Raw genomic sequence first — 19,710 nt, forward strand, 5'->3', positions numbered from 1 at the left:
GAATACGAAGTTTATCGAGCGGCAGTCGACAGGCGGTCGAAGTCTCGTCGTCCGTGCGCAGTGTCTCGTGTAATCTGAACACAGGTAAAACTCCTCTCAGTCCCGAATTCGTCCGCTGTAGACAGAGAAAATTAAATTTCCGGTTCAGAACGAAGACTTAGAGTTGCAACAGCGCGACGACCGGCCGATCGACCGACAGGCGGAAAACCTACAAGATTGGGGAAGCTCAGAACGGATATTGGGAATCGAGGGAGACTTTCTAGAGTCGGCGTTCGTACACCTCCGTCCGAATACTCCGCTAGGCCCTCGTCATTTTCCGTGAGCCCCTCACATCCTGAGGATTATCCCAGATTTCCACTCTCCCTCCTCAAATATCCTCCTCATTCCTCCGAGTTGCCTCTCTTCGAGTTGCTCCGGCAGCGGCCCTGTCGTTCTGAAAAATCACACGCAAGCAATCGATTGGAGAGCACGGAACCAAAAGTGATCTGCGAACGCTCAATCCCCAGCTCGTCGATCCCGGCCTGGAATCGAGTGAGCTCGATCCGTGTGGAAAAGCACGGCTCGATGATGAGCGCCGGAGCGAGGTTGATTGGCGTTGACGGTTTTTTCCTCCCGCGGCGCCGACGACGACCACCACCTACTTATAGTCGGACGGTTCCGAATCCGGAGCCAGAGCCCAGGGTCGAGGGACCGGCAGCCTTTCGACGCTCTGGAGAGCCGGATAAAATCCCCTTCCCAGGTCACTTAGTTTAATACTCCAGCTGTAAAACGGGATAGGCGGCGGCCGTAAAGCAAAACTACCTGGCCTGAGTTACGGCTTGAAGGACGTAGTTCCATGAGACGCTGGACATCGGCATCCGAGCGACCTGTCGGACCAACATTCGAGTTGTGCCGATCGGAATCTTGCCGTTGCTCTCGCAGGACCAGAAAAACATAAAAACTTGAATCTGGACACGAGAGCTCAAACTCGGTCGGACGGAGAGGGAAAATTCTTCCCGGTCGTTTCCCATCCGGAGTTCTCCGGGAGGATCACATCCCAAGGGTCCACGCAAGCTATCCGAATAAGTTCGTTCTGACAGTCAGGCTATCGAATCATAAATATCCGTGAGTCCTCGAGACGCGGTGGATTCATTCAGGAGCTTCTCCGGTCGGATCTGATGAAAAAGCAGGGTATCAAGTTCTTAGCGAACGGAATCGTTTCGGTTGCCATATCAGGTTGAATGGGGCTTGAGGGAGGCGCTTCCAATTAGTGAGGCTGATTCAGATATCTTCCCATGAATAATAGGCTTGAGTATCTGCCCTTCGAGAGTCCGATCGGATTCTACCCATCTTTGTGAGCGATCTTTTCTCTCCGGCTCCCCGATAAGGGTTCCGCGAAATCATTCGAGATGCGCGGACGGTGAGAGAATAAAGTTTTTGCCTGACGAGGTTCTTATAGTTTGTTTGAGCCGGTGCCTCGGCGCGAGAAGTTTCTTCTGGCATCAGGTGTCGGGAGGCGAAGGTTTTCACAATGCGACTCGTTCAGCTGCTCCGGGTGAGGTTCCGAAGAGCCGAGAGAAAGGTAGGGAGCACTTCAGGTAGCCGACACCTCGGCTGTGAAGTATCGAGCAACCGTAAAACTTTGAGGTGTTGTTGAGAGTTCGCCGAATCGGCGATTGTGACGTCGGCGGACCAACGCGCGGCGTCGCCGTCGGAGATGAGTGATTCAATTTTTTTTATTTTTTCCCGTAGCGACGGAAGTCATCCAACTCTTATTATTATCCGGTTCTTCGGTCGATCCACCATCTACGGGACATACCTTATATTAGCAAGTCCTCACTGATTATCCGTTTTTCAATAGATTCAATACAAGGAGTCAGATAGCAAGTAAATCCGCTGTACGAAAGTATCACCGACAACCATTCACGGCGGTGAAGCACTCAACACACATGAGTTTCGTAACTTTTGAGAGCAAACAACGATAGACCCCTCGCACTCCGAGACGACACTGACACTCATGACTGCCGAGCGTCTAAGTGGAAGCTTGGGAGAGCACCGATGGGGTCCTCACCACTTTTTGAGAGAGGGAATCTGTTGCTTGCCCGTTGCTTCCTGAGGACGATTTAGCTTCTACATTTTCCCTTATGATAACCATGCTCATATTTCATGACCATTGATCATACACCATTCGGTAGAAACTCTAGAGATAGTTCTTCCAGCAAGCACGTGGACGATGATCGCTTGCTGTGAGTCTATTCGGTACGATCCATTTTAGCGAGGCTCGATTAGAGCAAGATCGATCAGCCATCAGTAGAATTTACCTAATTCAAGACACACGGTGAGTTTCCGGAAGGGTTCACGAGAATGGCCCGGTACTTCGCTCTGCTTGAGCCTATGAGCTCAGGCGAGGAGTGGGATGCCTCGATCTGCGTTGGATTCCGGTTGAAATTCTGCTCGAAGCCCTGCTCAGTATATTCCGTCCGAGTCGTGCGACGAAGACAGCGTCCCTCGCTAACCATCAGAGGAGGAATTCCAGCTCGAAGAGTGCGCGTTCAACTTCTCGCTACTTGCTTGAAGTTGCGTCCCTAAATAATTCCCCTCTCCAGAAGTCTTCTTAAGGGGAATCTCCGGAGCAGGAAATCCTTCTCGCGATCCGCTGCTGCGTACCGAACCCTCACGCTGTCTGATTGGTCGGAGCTAGAAGAAAGTTTGCAACACGACGTTCAGAGCTCCGAGTAAGGATAAGGTCTGATGCGCAGAGATTGTTCGGTATAAAGCACAATCCCGCTCCGAGCTCTGAGTCATGTGATAGACGCATCTCCTGTCCATCTCGGAGCGCTGGTGGCTTCCACTCGCGCGCGGAGTCCCGTTGCATGAAGATTCATGAGTCTCACTTTGGCTGGCAACAAGGAAATTCATATGTCACCCCCTGTTTCTTTTCTCCTCCATCGCGGCATCAGCGGTGGCTTCGGCAACACACGTCACTTTGCGGCGTCTTATACACAGCGAGCGGAGAAGCAACCCAAAGAAAGTAGGAAACGAAAATAAGCGTCCTTCTAAAGCATGCGTCTCAGAAGTTTCGGGACCGCCAGGCTCGCCCGAGGAGAAGGAATCTTCCGCTAAATCGACTTCTCAGGTGAACGGCTTCACGACAGTCTATGTGTGTGTTTTTCCATTTCTATTTGTAATTAAGTTGGCCGCTAGAGTGAAATGCCGGTTAAATCCGGATTGCAGTCGTTTCTCTTACAGTCAGATGCTTGCTCTCCCCTGCCACGATTCTCGGCGATTTCGAGCTAGGCCCGAATACGCGGAGTCATGGCTAAGACTGCACATCGGATTGATTGCTCGTCGAGGAAGCGGTCGACCGACGCTGAACCGCCACAAGTGTATGAGGAGCTGTATCATTCATGAGGCAACGCAGCACGTCCCGCTCCCCTAACCTTCGCAGCTGGACGTCAGGTCCATTCTTATTCGGAGCTCATGTCACACTTCAGAATCGGCTTGCATCACGCTTTTTGAATGCGAAGACTCGGACGTCCCTCGCTCGTCGGAGTAAGATATTCCACGGTGTCGGTCCGCACGCAGAACCTCAGAAGCGGGACTGCTCCTTAGCCGATGCGACAAGCCTTGCTGCGGCTGATAAAAATTTCTCCTTACCCGCCGCCTCCGTATAATTTCTGACGCTGATGGAGCCTCCATTGAGATTTTCCCAAAAAACAAGGAGGACTATGGTCCCAATCGATTCAATTCGTGAATTCCTCAATCGCTCGCTTGCAAGACGGCTCCGGAAGCTCGTGGCAGCGATTCAAGTGCTTAACTTTCGAGCACATCCTTCACATGGTGGCAATCTGTTTCGCAGAGCGGAAACTTCTCGAAAGCAGACTTCCGTCGTTGTTCGAGTCGTGTCGGCGGTTCTCGACGACAAGAAAAACTCGAAAAGAGCAAGCAGAACGCCGCACGCCTCATCAGCGTCGCTCCCGGTGAACTGGGAAGCAGCTTTGCGGGTGACAGAAAAAGATTAGGGTTTTTCTGACGTATCCGCTCATATCAAGCACCTACACGATGTACTTAACGTACCTAGAGGCAGTACATGTCAGGATGCGAGGCAGTAAGCGACACGATTCCTCGATAGACTTCGCCTCCGAACAAGTCCCCACCGCTACTCTGAAGCTCCCAGCGGATTTATCGGACTGAGTCTGAGTGAGCGATAGAGAGTGTTCGGAACAGCAGACCCACCCATCCGCTCGCCCGCCCGCCAGCCGAGCGACTCGCTTCCCTAAAATACACTCTCTACCTGTCCCGCTCAGAACAGACTCCCGACGATGCTACCGATGCTTCTCTCACCGGTAGCACCACCACCATCACGACTACTTAGACTACCTGGTTCTTGAGGCAATTACGCCCTCGAACCAGATTCCCTCCACCCGCTTCCATGTTCGACCCCGTGTCATCTTCGAAGGTGCATCCACCCCACCTCGCCCAGGTCGCCTTGATTACCATATAATGGCTTCGAGGGCTTGTTACAGTGAGGGGCCGACCGCCTCCGCCGCCATCAGGAGGACGAGGGCCAACAAGGAGAACGGGGAGCGGGTGTCAGGAGGGGTATGGGGGTCTTAGAACAACACATGGGGGCATAACTTCTATTTTAGTGTAACAGACAGTCATTGAAGGTTGACCGAGGGCCCCGGCACCCCGTTGCTTCCCCGGCCATGAAGGCGGTCAGCCAGCCAACCCGCATCCGGCTCGTGAGGGCGATGGTGGGAAGAGTGAGTCATCATGTTGTTTCGATGCGACTTCTCCCGGTGTTCCTCCAGTCGCCGTCGTAGGCAAAGTCGTAAGATGCTTAGGCTCGGCATACTCAAAGGAAGATTGCGACGAGGGACCTTATTCCTCTCTGTCGACCCCTCCTAGTCGCCCGGGCCCGGGCCCGGAACGCGCCACGCTCACGCGCCACACCGTGCATTACGCAATTAGAAGGATATCCTGTCCGGAGGAACCGCGCCCTCAGCTGCGGATCGACTCAGGGGGGCAGTTGCCCGATCGCCGACCGATCGGTCGACGGCCAGGCGGCAACCCGGCTCTCCGCCTTCCCAGTCCTTGCAGGGGAGCATGGCTCGCGAGTAATAGATACCGCGTCCAATCTGCGACGCAGCGTATGCTCAAATGTATTCACCACCCTCCGGAGATCAAGAGCTCGTCTTCTCCCGCTTTTTGCTCTCGTATTTCCTCTTCTGGCCCTCGATGCGTCCCCCCAGCTCCCTACTGCCCCTCGACCGTCTCCTCCAGACGACCGGAGACGGGATATTGCTCGGATGGGGTAATGTTTCATTTAGGAAGACGCCGCTGTTGTAGGCATCAGACGGGAGGGAGGAGAAGAGTCTTCATCCGTCTGCAAGTGCAAAGTAGATCCGAAAAGCAAATTGTTGAGGAGGGAGGAGGGGCTCAACAATCGTTAGCGAATTCGTGCATCGCGCCGGGTAGAGCTCTTCAGAGAAATAGCTCGACGAAAGGAAGATGAGGAAACGATCTCTCAGCTCTTCCCTAAGCTCGTCTGCCAACAAAGGCTCTCCAGGTGAAATCGCCTGCGCTGCTGCTGTCAACGGCGAGGCGGAACGAAAATCTAGGTTTTGGTGGTGAAACGACGGCCGATAAATATTCGCAGCGGGTTCGGTATCCGAGCACGCGTTCGAACGTCGCCCGTCCGGTAGGCTGCCCAAATTGTCATTTGTGGACCTGCGAACGTCACGTCAACCGGCTTCAGGCCACGTTCTGAGCGTGCTCCTCGCATTCGACAATCGCTCACACGAGCTGATGGCCACGTATACGGAGATCAGCAGCGACACTTCGAATACCTGAATGTTCCAGCGAACAAGAACCGCGTTCAAAGTCTGCATAGAACGCGCTCGCTGGATTGCTATGGCACTTTGGAAAGCGCGACCGTCTTCAACTTTGAGAAGGCGGTCGAGGGAACGAGCGGTCGCGGGTGCGGGGAAGGACGGGCGGCAGGCGAGACTCCACGCAGTCAAACAGGCAAACTGACATTAGCATACGACGTGTTTTATACCCGAACAGAAGAGCGGGAGATGGGGGGCGGGGGAAAAGGGAAATCTCGACCGCCCGGTATCTGAGGTTAAGTTTGAAGCGCGGCTGGTGGGAGACCGGCTGACTAGACGACTGCTTGAATGCGTTCGCTCTCTTCTTCATCTCTCACGGCCCACACAGATATATATATGTCCGCCCGCCCGTTCGCGAAACGACGAGTCACACGGGCACGGAATGGAGGCACGGATACTCGAAGCAGTTCGCGAGAGAATTCCCGAAGATATGCCGCGGGAGAGAGAGCCTTCACGTTGAAACGTGTTTAACGGTCCGAACAAGGCGATCCAGAGGGCGGCAGCACCTTTGCCCATCTCAGCAACAAGGTTTTTTTGAATTTTAGTGCGATTGCTCACTTGTCGTTGAATGACTGCAGCAGAAGCAGCACGTTCGCGTCCCTGCGAGGCTGCGACGGGATTTTATTCCTTCCAACTTTATCTCTCTCCTTCGATTTCGCTCGTACAGAAGCGCCAGGCCAGCGAGATACCCGATATGGAGTGCAGCCTAGCGACCCGAAAACCATATGTTCCTGTTGCGATAGAGCCGACTCTGTCGACCAGATAACAGCAACGGAGTAAGCTGTGGTAGCAACAACGACGAAAATAACGGGGTAAGTGACGAGAAGGCCTCGCCGCTCGGCTACGAAGCATGCGGGCTCACCCTGTCTATAACTCATGCACTCAATAACTCACTTTGTTGACTGAGTGAGGGAACAGTCTTTCGAAATGCTTATCGACCTCGTCGACGAAATCGCGTGTGATTGCAGACAATGGATTCGTGTGCCTAATAGCATGGGTCCTCGAACTCGAATGAACTCGGGATGTAATTATGATCATCACTCCCCTGCCATTGATGTCGACGTGCTCAAGACTTCGAACTGTTATACATACATGCATGATTGGGGAATCGTGTGCAAATTTTTATTGACCGACGGAATATTTTCCTCAGTCGAGAGTCGAGCCGACTTCAGCGAACAATATCGAGAACAACGAACTCAATCTCGATAGAATACGACTCACTGGGTTTTGTTTCTCCTCGGTATATGCTTTGGGACTCAATCAATGGATATTTGATTCGGTAATTTCATTTGGACCTGCGCGTGTAACCGTTCGAAATGTCCTGTCTCTGCCGACCGGATTCCTCTCTGAGAACCCGAACTTGAGGCTTCGAATCGGACAGATCCCGTTTCCGTGGGGCTGGAAAGCGAGTTCGAGCCTTGCATTCCGCGGATTCCCATCATGTGAATCCGCCAAAGAGCATTTCTTCCGCGGCGGTATGATGCTGTGCGGGAGTCCCCCTTCATCTCCTCAGCTTCCCAGTCTGATATCAGGTCTTTTGGACCTTGAGACCGAGATCGGCCTTGTAGCTATAAAGTCTGGGGTCTGTCGGTCGGGGCCTGCGCGACGCGTAAATTTTTCCGTCTGGGCGAAAGCCTAAAGTTGAAGGTGGCACGATTCGAATTGTTATTTATTCGTGGCAATATTCGGATTGTCAGTATACAGACTCGAACCCGAAAACTCCGGGCGACATCCTTGTGATGATCGGTAGTCTATGATGCGATTTGTTCAGCCACCAAAAAGTGTTGACCGAGAATCATGAGCATCTACAGCCGTCGCAATTCTTTCTCCACGGGGATTGCGCGGAGAAAACGAGGGGACCGACCCTCTGGATGAACTGGCGGCATACCCCAGACAGTTCTGATGATGCCGATTCGGGTCGGGAACCGCTCCGTACGATGTACTACGAATATCCAAGGAGTCGGATTCCTCATTTTTCGGAAGTTACAAAGATTGTTTCGTGAGCGAGGTTTCGTGGTAGAGCAGACCGAACCTGCAGTCAGCTCTCTTTCTCGCGAACTCTTATCCGTAGCTTATCCGCCAGAATTTACGACTGCGAAGATTTTCTGATTTTTCCCGCCGAGGGATCTTTCGTGTGCGTTCGCCCACTCGGTTAGATTTTGTGATTCTGGACCCGACCCGCTACGACTCCGGCATGACTGGCATTCTTGAGGGATGCTCGTCTGAAGGCATGGTCTATCTATGTAGTATGTTCGGTCTCGATCTCATGGACTGACAGCAGCCAGAATCCGTAGATTTCTTCCGATTCGTCGCGGAATCGTGGCGATTAGCGTTCGCGGTACCACGATCGTCGCAGCTAGCGACGCGACGGCAACTGCCGTTTGTCGAATTGAACCGTGTTCCGAAAATAAGGAGACTTCGAGGAAAGTGTTGAGAACGCCTGCGATAGCCGGAGTCTTCTCCGAGCCGGAACGATTCTCCTCTCTGTCGGTCTTACCCCGCCTCACCTTCAGCTCATGGGATCCGTCCGGTACCGATGTTGACGACAGGCTGCTCACCAGCACAAGATAGGGGCATCTCCAGGCTCATGGTATTCCTGAGGAAATAAAGTAGACTCCCGAAAGGCCTTTTCGCCTGCCCGCCCGGGTTATGGGTGCCAGCCAACAGCGATACGGGTCGTGGAGGAATGATGATCATTTCTTGTTCGACATATTGAGACTGCGAAGATTATCATCTCCGTTGTCTTTCTATCTTTATTACGGGCTCGCGTACAATCATCCGGCGTCGACAGATCCATTTACTCGGCACTCCGCGCGCCATCCCCCGAGCAAATAAACCAGCATTCAAGCAAGCACCCCGAGCGAAGCAAAGATCTCATCGGCCCAAAATGAAGATTCCTCTCCACTGTGCCAACAGCTCCATGATAGATATTGAGTAGACCCATTGGGTGCGGGTGGTAACATAGGCAGCGGTGGCAACCTCCGCAGAAAAAAAAAACACGACTTTTCATTAGGACGCACAAACGGGACCCGAGTCATTACGTGGATGAGCGGAATGTGGGTTGAGTGAGGCTTGCTCAGGGCATATCACTTCCGTGATGATTTCATGCATGGGAAATTAAATCGCTTTCGCTCAGTCAGTTCGGGATGGAACCTGACAGTCCCTGGTGAATCAGATTGTGAGCCCGTTTAATGGAATGAGCGTCTATTCATAGGGGCGAAAAGCTACTGCGAAGCTCCGTGGTGGACTCGGCCGTGCACCGGCTGCAGTTCCGAAATCAATCCATCGTAGTATGAGTCCGTGCGTGAATCTCGATCGACCCGTCGCTCTACCGGTTTCACCAACAGGAAGCATCGCGTAGGTCCGCCCAGATTCCGCCGGGGAACAGGTCAAGGGAAGGGGGTTTGAGCCTTTCGGAGCTGCCTGCGGCGTGGGACCTGACGGGGTTTTCCGACAAAAATACCCCAGGCTGACCCGCGAAATTGGAGCTGCCTGCACGAGTGCTCGTGCTATGCGGTTTTTCACGACTCAATCATTTCGAGGCGACGCGAGCACGCTCGGTCCGCCAAAATTGCCTACGGCAAAGAAAACTCCGGCTTGCTTTACCTACGGAGCAGAAGGAGAGATTGAGTGAATGGAAATGCCCCGTAACGCCCGATCAAGGAAGAGTCTCACCGATGCGGCGTAGAATCACGGACGCTCCGATTCCGGGTCGTTTGAGCAGATTCTCGGAGCTGAGTTGTTCGGTCACAAAGTTTCGCGAGGCTTCCTTCAGCAAGCCTCCGAGATGTTGTGCGTGAAAACAAAAAGTCATTACGAAGTTGACAAATTAGGCCCCGATAGCGCATTAAAGTCTCCGTCATCGCCGTCAACTCTCTTCGATTGAAGCCGGAGCGGAACGAGCAGGGGCGCGAGGGTTTTGAACGACAGTGGCACGTGGGTGTCGCGTGAAACGGAGAAGCATCTAAATAGGAGCTAATCGAGAGATAAAATCGTTCTCGTTGAGTGGTGCGCGAAGAGAAGATTCTCAATGACGTAATTACTACACACAGTAACGGACACGAAATCGGAAAGCAGCTAAGCCGGAGCTCTTCTTATCGGGCTCGTTCGCTCGTCTTGGGATCGGTCACGAAACAAAGGATCTCATTCGCCCGCGTCTTAAACACACCAAAGTAATTGAAATTTGAGCTTGGAGCGATCCTCGTTTATTTTAGCCCCGATGTGATCTTGGTGGCTGTTGTTCGCTGCCACCGACTCGCCTCATTTTCTCCTTCCCGCCGCCGACCCCTATTTTTTTCTCGCGCAATCCTTTTGTTCTCCTGTTTCTCCTCTCGTTGTTTTCTCTTCTCGGATAAGCCGCCGAGGCTTGAGGACCCCGATGCTCAGGGGAGTCGTATCTTTCTCCTCAGAATTATCCTCCGTATAAGTCGGCTTCGGTGTCGGCGTCGACGACAGCAACAACGTCGACGTCGTCAGCGATGGCGCCGCGTCGCCGTAATATCTGCACGTTGGTAATTGTGTTACAAATTGCGGCACGGGGCCTCTTTGTGCTAATAGCGTTATGGAGGAGAAGAGCGTCTCATCGTAGCACCCCTTGACCGACTCGTTGGTCAGACCGCTGCTGCCGGTCGGGCGCGACGCCATCAGCGGTGACACTGACCATCTTTGAAGCCTCATCGGTCCCGCGGGCTGCTCGACAAAACAGCTCCTGCCAACTGCCGCAGCTGAGTCTGCCTCCGAAGGCCAAGCCCTGCAGATCAGGCTTTGTCATACGTACGCTCGACAAACGGTCGTGTGTCGGTCGTCCCGAACGCCCAATTCTTTGACAAGCTAAGCACCTTCGAGCTGTTCATCGCTTGCGCGCGCGTGCTCGCCGATTCGCTGGCTCGGTACTTCCTCCGCTCGAGCGGCCATTACTTCAAGCTGTTGATTCGCTGGCCTCTTAGTTAAAATTCAATCCCTGTCAGAGATTATGTCAAGCCAATTCTGAAGGTCTGTTCCGGCAAGTGTTCTTCTCGGTCGTCGTCTTCTTCTTTTCCTTCCTCTCGGACATGGGTGCGTTGGCTGAGAGAGCAGTGGGACGTGGCGCTCGTTGACTCGGCCTGACCGTTCGATCAGGACATGGTTTGCCATTTACGAGTTGGTCTTCATTTCGGTTGTCGACGTCATTTCGGTGTTCACGTCGACCACGTTCGTCTACGGACGCAGTCGTTGATCGAACGTCAGAGTAAACAAGTCGCTATCCGAAGAGCAACAGAGTGATTTATTGAGACCTCTCGTTGGCCACTCGCTCGGTTTCTTCATTCGTTTGTGTGTTCGTTCCTTTTTCTGTTTGTTCACTAAATGCGCGACCATTGAGCATTCCATACAAAACCACGAGACTCCGAACGGAAAATCTTCGAAAAATCAAGGCGCCGGCCTCAAACGATAGCAGGAGGGCCAATGCAAGCGGTATTTGCGAAACAAAGCCGTGCACCGACTCGCAGTCGGTGATTCCCTCACGAAGTTCATTCATTTTCGGGCTTCACTTCTCCTTTGGGTAATTGATAGAATCTCGAGCATTGGGAAGCCGCGCAGCAGTGTTCCCGATGCGCCCAACATCCAGAGAAAGAAAAACAAATGTCCGTAGTGCTGCACGAAGCAGGTGAGCCATTCGAGAATGACGGTGACGATTTCTGAAAGCGGCAGAATCTCAGCCGCGCCCACCAGAGGGCCTTCGAGGAGTCTCGAAACGCAAAGCGAGGACTCCACGATCAAGGGTCAGACCGGGTTTTCGCTCGGTGGAAGCTGATAATTAATTGATCGATGTAAAGCTTCAGGTCGTTGTTGGCATTGCCAACCCGGACCCGATGGACATTCCGCAGCTTTTGGCGAGTCATCCATCATCGGGATATATCATGGTGAAGAATTATGGCAAATTAGGACTAATTCAACTCGGTCGGGTAGCACCGTCATTCGTCACGTGCCTCTAGGGCTCGTACCGAAAGAGCCAGAGACGTATGATGACTGCAGTCTACCTAATTTTCTGGTGTTCAAGCTGGGCGGCGAAAGGCTTCTTCAGAGAGTGGCTTCGACGGTTCTCGTGGAGGCTCGCGTTTCGCCGTTTCGTTCTCCTCCGGTTTCGCTCATAGAATCAAAGTCCCTCCTTCTGAGCGGGTTATTTTCTGGTTGGAGAAGATCACAATCTCGCCTTGCCTCGGAGGCAAGCGCGCTCATCAATGCCAGCAGCAACGGCGGCAGGAGCAATAAGAACGAAAACAAGCTTTTGAAAATTGATTCTACCCGTGAGTAATCTATCGCCGCACACTCTGGGCCCCTTCCTTCACAAAAGCCATGGCTGGGCTTCGGGCCCTTGTTTCCGAGGGAAACCAGTCAGGGATGGACTTTTGTTCTAAATTCGTGATAATTTTTCATCGACTCCGATAATGACGGAGATAACAAAGCATACATACCTTAAGGATCTTGAAATTGGAAAGGGAGAAATAGCTATGGTTTCAATGACGGTACGCTTCTCTGGCCGCTGCCGGGAATTCCAACATGACTGGTTCGGGGAATGAATTCCCACAGCGGGTTTATTTCTCAACATTGTAGGAGGCCATGGCTGAGGATACCGAGGACAAAGCCGGCTGTCCCGATCGGAATCACGGGGCCTTTTCAGTGGAGTGACCGAGATCCGGACCCGTGTGGCGGACGCGATCGAAGCTGACGCCTCACGGCAGCTTTCACGGAACCATTCACGCTGGATATCGCGGGACTTCCCACGGAAGTTCACATGGGAGCCCTCACGGGAACCCTTGCTGACATCTCGATGGGAGGACCGTCTTCTGCTCGAGCGCTAGGGCTGCGGTGATTCTGTTTTCGCGCGAAGCATAGGACGCGCAGACCGCCCAACTACCCCGACGGCGTAGTCTCTGTGAGGCTCGAGGGGCAGCTCACCCGATCTTCATGTTGATCAACGGCCCTGAGACATCTGTCCGATCGATAGAGCAGAGTGTCTAAAATTATATTCCTGCGATATTTTCCATATCTAGAGAGCGAAAAGCCGCCGCCGTGTCTAGATCTGTCTTGCTCGGTCCACCGAATTTTTCAGCAGGGACCGAGGAATCGAGCATTCCCCAACTGATATCATGATACGCTGAAGAGACAAACGACCTCGGAATCCAGATTGGTCCGGTAATAGAATTTAACCTCATTCAGTTAATCATCGGCTTCCCCGAAGACAGATGGCGGTCAGTTTCTCGGAGAAACCCCAACCTGTGGCTTCGATGGCGACCGCTTTCAAAAACTCCACTTGACATGGTCGCGACGTCGACGAGGACCAACGGATACTATCTATTAGCGTGGGCTTTCGGTAAAAACACCGTCGAGCCTTCATATATGAACTTGACTTGGGCATCGCGTTGCCGTGAGTCGTACGCCTCCCGAGAATTTCGGCTTGAACCGCAATAACCGTCGGCTTTCCACGAGCGATAATCGGCACGCTCCGGTGAGAATTTCGACCGAGATAAACACATTGGTCAATGCTGAAAACATATATCACGGACCGCAACAAGGGGATAATTGACGGATAGGCAGATGTGCTCAGAGGGATCCTTCACGACCTCGCGGCCCTCCACCGAGGTGGGCGTAATGTCGTTAATTCCGTACGCATTCCCGAAATGGAAAGGAGACCTCATTGAACTCATATCGGAATTCTCCTCTGAAAAACTCAGAGTTCAAGGTACTTCGGGGCTCATGGTAGAGATTGACCCTTAGCCCGGCGGCAGAACTCTGTTGATCACTCGAGATAACAATAAATTAATGCCCAGATTGGTTCAGATCCACGGGCATCCGAGAATGCAGGAGCGCTTGATAGGAGTGCGTGCTCTCCGCGTGGGAAAAAACCGACGCCAACATTAGTGGGGAAGCGTTGCAGCTATGAAGTTTTTCCCCTGCTCCAATCACCTCTTCCAACGGTCGCTTGTTTGAATTTCTCCTCCTGCAACAGATGCTCGAGACGAAGCATCATCACAAGTTGCAGCTCCCGGAGACCCTTTTTTGCCGAGGGTTCGGTCCGAACTACCATGCCCGCCTGCCGGCATGGTACCTACACTTCCTTGATGGAGGCCGGCAACCATCACGGTCGGCGGCGGGAATGATGCCGTTCTCGCAGGTCGCAGTTTCCACAGGATCGTGCGTTCTTTTATTTCTTTGCAAGGCTCTCAGGCCTCGCCTTCACAGTCTTAGGCGATTAAGTACGGCTGAACGGCTTTGAAATTCGAGAAAGCTGTTCAATGTCGCGTGTACTGGTGATGGGATACGGCGAACTCTTTCGTTTCCGAATTCTGCTGAATTTATGAATTCGGTCTGCAGCCGGTGTGTTGTTGGCATGTTTAAAGGAGCCGTGCGCTCGCCGTCGTTGTCGTAGTTGTCGGCGCGCATTCCTCTTCCTCCGTCTCCGCTTTCCGGTTGCTCTTGTTTCAAACAATGGATATAGATGAAGCTCCGAATAATGGGAGACTGCGTGCATGTCTCGTTTCGTCGCGCATAAAACCTCTGTTCAGCTCTCTTTCGTTCGCGAACTTTAATTACATATGTGAGTCTGAGCTCGCAGCGGGGGTACTCTCAAATGATAGCGGTTCCGCGCATTAGCGTAACAGAATTCTCTGTGTGCACGGCATCCGGCCCGTCAAGAGAATCGAGGCAATTCGATCCGAAGCTCTGCATGCTGAGGGTTACTTCATATTCCCAGGGAATTTCTCCTCCGATTCTTCTCACCGTAAACAAGCTATTGGGTTGTCGGGGTCTGCGGGATAAGAATGCATGCTTGTCTCCAATGAATAATTTCGGAGGCCGGAAGACCGGGGTCCCGATAACCGACGTTTGACATTGTGACACGAAATGTGGAGACGTCGTTCCGCCGCCCGAAATTCGCGATTTTTCGCGAAGAGATCCGAGTTCGGCGCTCAATCCTCCGAGACGCTGGGGAAGAGCATGTTGAAGAGGCGGAAGACCTGGAGAACAAGTTTCTTTCAACACTGGTCCTCGACAAAACAACAATGAGCGCAATCCCACCAGAGCCATCGCAGCGATTGTGAAGGACGAACATCGAATTACAATCTAATTGAGGAGGAACACTTAGTCGTCGCGAGACTCGCCGGAAGACACCTGAACCGGAATTGAGTTTGCAGGGGAACATCTCAGACGTTCCCATTGAGTTATGTCGATTAGTGATGCCCACTTCCGCGATTTCCTCGCCCCTTCATGAGGAATTGGTGCCTGTCTACCCCTGCGCGGCTATTCCATCACCTCGATTCTTCGATCGAATCCATAAGAGACCTAATCGATCGGGGAGCGGCTTGCACCTGCAGACAGAAGACTACCTCGTTAGCTCGCTGGTACTCCTGTTTCCCAAAACGGCGGGCAGTCGAGTGGCCGAATCATGCGGTTGTTCGATATTTGAGGCGTCAGAGAGGCCTTAGTGGGGGGGGCAGCCTCTTTGCGTACTCTTCCTTCCTTGTCTCTCTTTGACAATGAACCCGTTCAATTTTCATCAGAAGAGAAGGACCTTCGGTTCTCGAGTGAGTAAGTGCTAGTCGCGCAAAGGTCTCCTCTCCTTGATCTAGATTAGTCTAGATCATTGGCCCCGTGCCGCAGGAGTGACACTTGGAGAGAGATATCTAGGGAAATTCTCAGCGACAGCCTAATCTCCGGGCGTTACTCCGGGAAGTGTTTTCGATTCAGGACCCGAATACCAACTCTTCGTCACGGAAAGAGTTCACGCTCTGTGGGTTCGAGCAACCGTCATCCAATACATAAGTCCTTCATCCAATTCTCTCTCCACCTGGGACATGTTCCGACCGAGAACCTCATGACGCTCATAACATCTGAGGGGGGAGGGTCATCGTGCTCAGCAGGGCGGGAGCGGCGTCTTCCCCACAACAACACCCGGAAAACAGGCAAGGAAGATTTGGGAGACTACGACTTTGCGGAGAGGAATTTGAAGCTGAACATTTCCGAGCGAGTTCTCCCGTGAGTTCTGTCAACAGCAGGTGTCTACTTTACAGCGACCAGGCAAGCGAGACACGGCAGGGGCAAACTTAGAGCTCAGCTCTCGCACAAGCTCGGAGTTTTTATTCCCCCATGAGATTACAGGAGGTATATCGGAGCTTCCAGAAGCCGATAGAGATGATGACGAGGGATCGATCGAATGCGACGCTCATATGTGAACATCGAAGAGGGAAGGAGATCGAAGAATCATTAGTGGAGAACATCTACCTATTGAATTTGGTTTCTCGTGCGGAAGTCTGGTGCTCCTCCGCGCGATCTGTCCTCGACTCGGGAGCACTCCGAGTGAGGTGTTTACAGAGCCCATTCCCCGGCGCGATTCCGTCTGGAAATACTTTGTTGGACGAGAGAAGTAGAATTGATTCCTGGCACCTGAACTTATTTTCTGCGCGGCTGGATAACAAAACAGATGGCTCTAATCGACGACGGAATCCGGCTACTCGATCAGATCGACTTGCTTCCAAGCGGCGTGACGCTGTGCCATTGGGAAGCTTCCTCTGTTGCTCCGCTCTCCGAATCTTTCCAACAGAAAGGAAGGGCTCCCTGAGTCCCCAGACATCTTGCCATAGTGAAATACTGGCACCGAGAGTTCCCAGAGATTCTGTAGCTCAAGTTTTAAAAACACGAAAATCTCTCGAAATCACTCTCCTCCTCTCGAATATCAGATCGCAGCTCGGCATGAAGTCCACCAACCTTTCGATGGCTCACGGAAAAACAGTGAGATACTACGGCCCATGGAGTCTCAGGCAACATCCGGATCCCGGAAGAATGGAAAGTGAAAGGACGCCGCGGATTTTCGCTTGGGCGCGGTCATTTCAACGAGATTTATTGTCGAGCTCCGGGCCTTTCAGAGACAAAAAAGGAAGGAGAGGGTCACCAATATTATGGCCCATTCCGACGGCAATCAATAAAGATGAAGCGGCGCACGTTTCCCTAAAGCCAGACATTTCCTAAGGGGACCGTCATCGAAGCTTTCGCTGCAACGAGTGAAGCTCCTGAATATTCGCTCGACGCGGGGGTCGCTTCGGTACGATGATCTGAGAGAATCGGAATGGAATCGAATGGAGGTAGACCGAAGAATTCTACCCATAACATCGATCAAGGGGATTTACAACACTCTGGTCAATCCGCCCTCAAGGATGCGAGGGGAGGCATTTTTGCGCGAGAATCCCTGGAATGTTCCGAGGGGAGGACGGAGGACCCTCCGGAACTGTCTCCGTCCGCGTCTCGGTACTATATTCCGAGCGCGATACTTGACCCGTCGCGTCGGCTTCTTAGTGGCGAGGAATCCGGGAGCGGACATATTCCGAAGAATCAGCCTGGAAACCGAGACGGAAGGAGGTCGGCGTATTCCTTTGAGAGTAAAGGACAAAATTGCGAGAGCGCGTGCTGAGTGAAGACTTCCGCTCTGTTTCCGTTCTCGATTCGAAGAGCAAACAAAGTATATATTGGTGTTTACATCGCAAGGCAAGTGGGCGGCCGAGCGCACGCCACGCGTAAATTCGACTCAAAGCTCAGGGAGTAAAAAAGTCTTTGCCCATACCGTTCTTCGGGATACGGCGCTCACTCCGATAGGGAGGCGAATTTCACATGTCGACAGCTCATGAGATAATCCCGGGAAAAGAACAGACACCGCCAATGGCTGCGTCGATTTTCCTCGGGCGTCGGCCAGCGCGATTCCGTCGTCTCGCTCTGCGGCCGATAAGGTGGAGCTCATTGCGTAGATCGACCCCATTCGCACAGACCGCGTCGAGGAATTCAAGCGAGAGTCGGAAATCTGGACCCGCACAATAGTCACCGAGTAAAAAAGATACGGGCCGGGGAAGGGCATGGACGGGATGAGCCGCTCCTTCTCCGAGTCGAATTTCCATCCAGCCTGGAAGGATTCCGAATCGCATTCACGAGCGCGACCGCTGTTAAATCCCTCTGAGCTCTGAGGTGCTTTGAATCTACTCTCAGACTCGCTCTAATTCCCGTGACATCGAGTAGGCCGGAGATTTCGACGCTCGTCGGTGGATACAGGATCCGCACTCTCGCCGGACGAGAGTAAGAGCTCCTCTGACACCTCCTCCGCCCCCCCCCCCTCCTCACCGCTGGAATATCCGCGAGCAGTGAGTACCTCACGGATGGGGATGTTACACGTCGGCGATAGCGGCTGGCATCTTGGTCAAGATATCGTCCAGCACTGAAGGCGATCCGGGATATGATGTAAGCGCTACCGAGAATGTCTTGCATCACGAAGCAGAGAGTCCTCCATTGTGAGGCTGTCCTTTCGAACATTGTCACTCGATCGTCATTGTTGTACCTACCTCGAGCGATTTTGCGATTTTGTCCCGCTTCTACCGTCAACGTCGGTGTCGTGTTCCTGCTGCAACAACGACAAGGACGGCGACGTCGACAACAAGCCCTTGGCCCCCGAGATGTTCTGTTTGTTCGTCGTCGACGACGTTCTCAGTGACGTCTGTAAACGATATCGATCTACTACAGAGGGAAGACGACGTTTTCTCCCCTCTTAGGAGCCGATCCCGAACGGGGCACGAAAGCCTGAGTTGAATAAGGAACGAGCGAGCGGGGAGATCCTCCTCGAAGGAGGACGACTCGGGCAAGGATCCCTTGCGGCTTTATCTCTGTCAGGTCGGCATCGGCGGAGGCGAGCAGCCAAAACGGCAAGCACAGTTAGACCCATGGCGACCGGGATGCTGTTCGCCTATTGCTCGCCGGTCGACGTCGACGCCATTCGGAGAGACGGGAGCAAGCATACTGGAATGAGGGCGAGCGAGGGAATCCTTATAAATGGACGTCACACACAGACCTTCTTTTGGGCGCTCGTCTCCCGCTCGTTGTCCCCAAGCATCTATTCAGATTCTGCATTCAACGTCTCTGGTCGACCGAACGGTCCGGATAAACTGCGTAACGACGTATTTGCATCTCCTGTTCGGATTCAATGGCCAGCAAGCGTATGGACTGGACCGGATGGCCACGTGCCATATGAGCGGACCACCTGGCACACTGGACTTGACTCGTCCGGAATTCATTTGGGTCTGTAACTCTAACTTTCGCAGCGAAGTCTGTCTCTGCGATTCGGGAGTATCGCAGCGGATCCGGACGGGAATGGGAAATCTGACGTTCGAGAGGTCAGAGTCATTTTCTTGAGAGAATCCTAGTACGTCACTTGAAGAATGGTACCGTGGCTATTATTGGCGTAACCATGTCCGGATGGCCTCAGTGCCACCGGTATTAGTTCCGTTTGAGCTGTCGCCTTAATACGTGACGGAAACTGAGTGGCTTTCTGATAAGAAGGATTTGCTCGTCTTAGCCGTTGCGCGCCTTCGGCGCGGGGAAGCCTCCCGAACGTCAATCCGTCCGTCTGTTGTGAGAAATGAGCTCCGTCGCATTCCATGCGAGAGCGCTCGATTCTGACGAATGTTTCCCTCGTTCATCAGCTCTCGCTGTATATGTACACGCGTGGTGGGCGTGGGCGTAAAGCCAGAGACGAAAACACCCAGGAGCAGCCCCCTGTCTGAATCGCTCATTCCTTTTCCACGTATTTGCTGAGTTCCTTTGAAAATGGAAACATCAGCCATCGAAATCGCGATATCAGGAGCGGTCGATGCGGAATGCGGCATCGGAGATTCGCGAAACGGAGATAGAATCTTGAGATATTGGACTGCGGAAGAAAGCACTGACTGAGAGAGTCGGCTTGATTCTTCGACACCGAGTTTCCTCGGTCGCCTCCGGCTGACGCCTACGGTGTTCCCTGCCCAGTTCCTCCGTTACTCAAATCGGATTC

The 19,710-nt window shown here is 52.9% G+C and overlaps 1 protein-coding gene across 1 annotated transcript in view; it reads right to left on the reverse strand.

Moving 5' to 3' along the window:
* tei (irregular chiasm C-roughest protein teiresias) overlaps positions 1-1,989 on the reverse strand; it is a 28,096-nt gene extending 26,107 nt beyond the window's left edge. Inside the window, exon 1 of the mRNA XM_029111939.1 lies at positions 1,799-1,989. The gene's annotated coding sequence lies outside the window, so the exon portion shown is untranslated. The remainder of the gene's footprint in view (positions 1-1,798) is intronic.
* Between the last annotated feature and the right edge of the window lie 17,721 nt (positions 1,990-19,710).

Source organism: Galendromus occidentalis, unplaced genomic scaffold (genome assembly GCF_000255335.2).
Source record: "Galendromus occidentalis unplaced genomic scaffold, Mocc_1.1 scf7180000077477, whole genome shotgun sequence".
In the NCBI taxonomy this organism is placed as follows: domain Eukaryota; kingdom Metazoa; phylum Arthropoda; class Arachnida; order Mesostigmata; family Phytoseiidae; genus Galendromus; species Galendromus occidentalis.